This window comes from Phocoena phocoena, chromosome 12 (genome assembly GCF_963924675.1).
Source record: "Phocoena phocoena chromosome 12, mPhoPho1.1, whole genome shotgun sequence".
Classification (NCBI taxonomy): Eukaryota; Metazoa; Chordata; class Mammalia; order Artiodactyla; family Phocoenidae; genus Phocoena; species Phocoena phocoena.
The window spans coordinates 511,523-517,522 of NC_089230.1; positions in this window are offsets into that span (position 1 = coordinate 511,523).

A 6,000-nucleotide genomic window follows, 5' to 3' on the forward strand; every position below is an offset into this window, starting at 1 on the left:
GACCCCCCAAGGGCAGCAAGCCTCCCGGTAGCTGCCCAATCTCTGGGTCACGTGGCCTTCTGCACTGGCTCCTGGCCCTCCTAAGACCTTGTCAAGTAATTCCCCACTTAAGGGATTCTCTTCAAATATCCAGGTTTACTTTTGTTTCTCTGATTTTCACAGCAAAGGGAGAGAGTATTTGAAAGAGGGTGTTGACAGCAAGGTCAGACGCTACTGAGGGTTGAGAAAAGCCACTGGATTTGGCAACAGGAGGCATCTGGGACTTTAGCCAGAGTGGTTTCAGTGGTAGCGGGAGGTGTAGACGGAGGTACTGCTGTGGGTCGGGGGGGAAGAAGAGGCTGGGTGGGGACAGGCCAGCCCTTCAGACGTGTTTTACATTGTCTTCTGTGAAGTGGAGGAAGGCGGTGGGGATGTGATCAGAGGAAAGCTTCTGGCCTGTGTTGTCTTGTGTTGTTTTTAGACAGCGGCTTTGGAGCCAGAATCCGCGGGGCGTGGGGGGCGGGCAGCAGCCTGAGGAGGGTGGAGGCGGAGACGGCTTTGCTCGGGGGCCCTGCGGCCGCCGCGGGAGGTTTGCGGGGGGAGAGGGCGCTGCCTGCTGCGGGCCTGTGCACCGCGTGGACACCCGAGGGGCGCCGTCCACACGTCAGGCGGAGGGACCGGGGACACGCGCTCCAGGTCAGCAGGCGGCCTGGGTGGAGTCACCGTCCAGCTCACGGCTCAGGTGGCGCAGCTGACCCCCAGCCTCCAGGCACGAGCTCCCGGCCCCGTCAGAGCAGGACAGGCCTGGAGCTGGGCCCAAGGCAGCGTCCAGAGCCTCCTGGGCCGAGCCACCTCCATCGGGGCTCCCAGTCGGGCTCCTGGCAGAAGTCTGGGCTAGACCGCCTTTCCTGCAAGCACACCCCCGCCTGCACAAGCTTCTCTGAGAGGCAGCTGACGGGACGACCTCAGAGCCCCCGGACGCCCTCTGCCCTTGCCCGCACTCAAGGGCAGCCACCGCTGGGTTCCTGCAGCCCCACTCAGGATGCAGGTCCCTGGGCTGAGCCCTCAACCCCTGAGAAGGGAGGCCGTGGCCTGCAGCTCGCAGCCCTGGAGCCTCACGGGCTCGTGTCGTGAGACCAGTTCCACGCTCTGCACTGACACGGGGAGGAGGGGCTCGCGGCCCGGTCGGTCCTTCCTCTGCCCAGCTGTGCGGCTCCGTGGCCCGCGCATCCCTGGAGGAGAGTGGGGGACCTCTCCCGCCTTCGCTTTAAAGCCACTGGGGCGTTTATAAGTCACACAGAACGTGTCAGGGCCTGAGAGTCCCACGCGGGATGCTCCGGCCGCTCAGGACCCGTGGAAGGCCGCGAGCTGCAGCACAGCCCCAGGGTCTCCCGGGAGGGCCCGTGGCCAAGGTCCTGATCACGGTGTGAACTCTGCCCCCCCACGGCCCCGGCAGAGCCCAGCCCCGCTGGGGGCCTGGGGTCACAGGGACCCTCAGCCCACGCAGGAGTCAGAAGTCCTCACTGGGGAAGGTCCTTCCTCAGAGTGAAGGGGCATCGGCCAGCATGCTGTAGCCACTTGGGGTCCCGGCTTAACTCCTGGGACCTCACGGAATGAGTCTGGTCCTTTTCCATACGAGCTGACCATCTTCAACTTACAAATAGCTATTACATGCTTAGGATGGCCAGTTTACATGTCCACTTGGCCGGGTCAGACACCCACCTAGATGTCGCTGGGAAGGTATTTTTAGATAAGATTAACCTTCAGATCAGTCGACTTTGTGTAAGGCAGATGACCCTCCATAACCAGGGTGGGTCGCATCCAAGCAGTTGAAGATGCTGAGAGGAGCGACTGAGGTTCCCGAGGATGAAGCGGTCCTGCCGTGAGGAGCCTCTGGACTCGAGCTGTGGCACGTGCTGACCCTGGCCTCCGCCTGCTGCGCCCCCTCCAGACCCCCCAGACGCCGTGGTCCTGTGAGCCAGTCTTTACATAAATGTCTCCCTCTGCACATATGCTCCCATGTTCACCCAGCGATTCGTTGTTAATCTTTTACCCATGATTGTGTCTCAGGACCTATAACATTGCCCAGCATATAGCAGACCATCAAAACCTTGTCTGGGATGTATTTCATTAACAAAAGTCTTTGCCAGCAGTATACGACGCACGGGAGACACTTCCCTGTACAGGGAAAACATAGTCCCATCCATGAGAAACGGAGAGCGTCCTCTAGGTGCAGCGGCCACTGCTGAGCCCAGCACCCCAGGAGTTTCCTAGCAGGGAACAGAGGGAGCCTATCACCTCCTTCCCTCAGGACCCTACGCATTTGGTATTTGGCCAAAGACGACATTGGCTTCCCCAAGTTTGCAGCCCGCTGCAGACTGAACCCCCTGCTACTCCAGGGCTCACCTCTAGCCAGACTTGGGGGGCAGCACGGGAGGGGGCGATTAGGATGCCCTGGAGCTGCAGGAGGACATGTGGTGTCGGCAGCGGGTGTGCCGGCCTCTGGGCTCCCACGAGCACATTCTCCCTACGGCCCTGCGAACGTGGTTTTCTGTCCTGCAAAGATCTTCGCCTCTTCACCTCTCTGGGCGTGATTTTCAGTCTTGACTCTCAGAGGGTTTGGGAAGAGCCGGGGTTTGGTGCGAGGTGACCCTCTGGAGTGACAGCCCGGGCAGGTGGGGCTGGGGGCCGTCTGGGGAGAGACTTCAGTTCAAATCAGTGTCTCCTTAACCCCTCCATGCTCAGGACGGCCAGGTGGAGCCCCAGACCTGGGAGAACAGGGGCAAAGCCGCCGCGGCCTGGGGCGCCCAAGAGAAAACTAAACTGACCAGGGACTGAGTCTGCACCGAGGGCCACACCCACTGGCTGGCTCGTCCCTAAAGCCAACGTGTGGGCTCCCAGGGGGGCGGACACAGCCCTGGACGTCCGCAGGGGTGCCTCCTGTCCCCCAAGCCTCCCTCATCCTCTGAGGCTTCAGCAGCCAGAAGTTATTATGGAGCAGAGAAGAAATCAAGACGTTGAAGAGAAATCCTGCGTCTTTTCTACTGAGGTACGCGCTCCCTACACAACGAAGAGCAGAAGTGCGCACCTCTGAGGCCTCCCACAAGCCTTCAGGCAGAGCGGGCCCGGGGCCAGTGCCACCCACGGAGAGGTAGGCCCCATGGAGGCCTGAGCATCTCCCGTCTCCTGCCCAGGACCCAGGCCGCCCGTCCTCTGACCTTGCTCCCTCCGTGCTCCCCTCGGAAAGCCCTCGGTCCACCGAGCACCCAGTGCCTCTGCCCATCTTTCCAGAGAACCCAGTTCAAACCCCACCCCATAGCCAGCTACCCTGACCCTGCCCTCCCTGTAATGACCCTCAGAGGCTGCTGTGAGCCCCCCCAGGCCGTGCTGCTGTAATCGAGTCACTTCTCTGAGCCCGCAGGAATGAGGCCCCTTACGGACAGAGGCCATCTCATCCGGGGCTCTTGTCCTGCCAACACCAGGCCAAGCGCAGGTCGGGGATCAGGGATCCTAGTCCCTCCCACCACGGGCCAGCCCGTCTACCCGCACTCCCATCCCACAGCCGCCCTGATGGGACAAACAGAACTGTGGCTGGAGAGGGCGGGGAGACCATGGTGCCTTTTGCTTTCGAATTCACAAAGGTGTGGTCACTCGAGGATGAGCGTCTTTGTGGAGGTGGACACCGGGTTCACCAGGTGTCCCCAAGCATGGGCTACGGCGTCTGAGGACCAAACACCCAGCAGCTGGGAGGCGAGCGGGCCGTGAGGTCATCCTTTTAGATGAAAGGAAGAGGCGAGGCTGGACCCCTCCAGAGGCTCAGCCTGGGCTCCCCCTTGGCCAAGCTCCCTCAGAAGACACTTGGGAACCACGTGTGTCGCCCTCACCCTTCCCGGCACAGAATCTGAGAACTCATCTCAGCAGGAGTACGGGGCTACACCTGCTTGAAACACCAGCCCCGTGCAAGGGTGCCTGAGGGGACCCTGGCCGTGCTCTGCACAGGGAGGGGTCTCTGTGACCTGAGTTCCCAGACCTCGCAGCCCAGGACAGCAGGGTGGGGTCACGGAGTGGCCTTGCCACCTGTGCTCTCGCTCGGCGAGCTGTGATGCTCTGCTCTCCCCAGGGGCCCGCCACGGGGGATGCCGCTTCCGGGAACTGCTTTTCAGAAATCCAGCCCGGCATACGCTGGGAGACCAGCCGTCCACGTTCCCAGGCCTGAGACGGTCCCCCTACCCTCAGGCTGGGTGGCTGCACGACCCCATCCATCTCATTCACCCCTTCCTTCAGGCCATGGCTTCTAACGGCGGCAGAGCTGAGCCACAGCTAAGGAGGGAGGGGGGCCAGGAAACCCCAAAGGACACCCCAGGAGCACTGAAGGGGAGCCCTGCACCCAGACCCCCGGCCCTGCTGGTGGGACAAGGCGGCCTTCTCACTCCCCTTCCCTGCGAGCACCTGCCTCTCGCCTCAGCAAATCCCCCCCCACACATGCACACCCATTGCTCCACACACACACTCCCACACTTGACACAGATGCGCCTGCCTCTCCCCTGCCCATCATTTCCCCTCCTGCATCCCCCCATCATCTCCCCTCCTGCATCCCCCCATCATCTCCCCTCCTGCATCTCCCCTCCTGCATCCCCCCATCATCTCCCCTCCTGTATCTCCCCTCCTGCATCTCCCCTCCTGCATCTCCCCTCCTGCATGGTGAGTGTAGGGTTCTTCTCCAGGTCACAGGTGCTCATCTCTTCCCCAGGCTCGAACAACGAAGCAGAAGGAACCTCTGGCCTATGAATGGGCCTGTTTGGGGCTGGGGTGAGATAGAGGGGAGCAGAGGGAATTTCGGCTCTGAGCACCCACTGTACTCACTCCTTTTCTGAGCCCCGCCCTCAGCTCTGAGTCTTCGGCTTCGTGCCGGGCCACAAGCAGGGACCACTGGTACTGTCTCTTTCCCGTGGTCCTAGCAGATTAGTGATAATAATGCAACCATGTGAGATACAACTGAGCAGCCACTGGAGACCCCAGATGGTCAAATGCTGAATATCAGCCTGGAGGAGAAAGGGCCCCAGGGTCCCAACACTTTCCGGGGACACAGAGTCCAGCCAGGAGTGCCAGCTATGCAGAGTCTTGCAACAAGTGTCACCGAGGGGAGGAAAAAGCACTTCCAAGAAGGCCGGCAGGACAGGGAACGGGCCAGCAGGACAAGGGACAGGCCAGCATGACAGAGGATGGGTCAACAGGACAGGAGATGGGCCAGCAGGACAGGGGATGGGCCAGCAGGACACGGGATGGGCCAGCAGGACAGGGGATGGGCCAGCAGGACAGGGGATGGGCCAACAGGTTAGAGGACAGGCCAGCAGGACAGGGGACGGGCCAGCAGGACACCTGAAGCCTGGCAGTGCTTCAAGAGGAGCTAGAAGAGAACAGGGCATCACTCAGCTTCCCCCCAGTCCCCTCTGTGCACCCACCCAGCCCCCTGGAAAGGTCATGATTGGCAGGTCCAGCTGGGGAGGCTGCTGCAGGTCTGGCCCTCCGTGCTGTCCTGACAGATGTTTTAATCTACTGTTTGAAGAACGACTTCTGCACAGCTCTGCTGTTCAAACATCTGTTTCTGTTTAGAATGACGGAGGGTTTCAAATGGTGCTGGCTGTGCCGCCTGGGAATTGTTTAAACGGCGACCTCGTTGCTTACTTTGCGTTACAGCCAGGGGAGGATTTACTGCGGGCAGGCTGGACATAATTTTAAGCTCTGTAAAATAGATCGTTCATTTCAAAACAAAATATGCGAACAGTTTAGCTTCCTAAATACATCCTTTTTGAAAGGCATCCAGGGAGCAAAAAGCTTTCAGAACCGTTCATGTTCTAACCCCTCACAGCCCTTGTAAAGGAGCCTCTCTGGCTTTACCTTGTGGCCGTTACACCCACCCTGCCCCGGCTCAACCGTCACGCCCAGAGCTCGGAGCATGACGAGAGCACAGCACGGCCGCGTGAAGGCTGGGGGGCCCTTCTCCATCCCACAGATCTGACC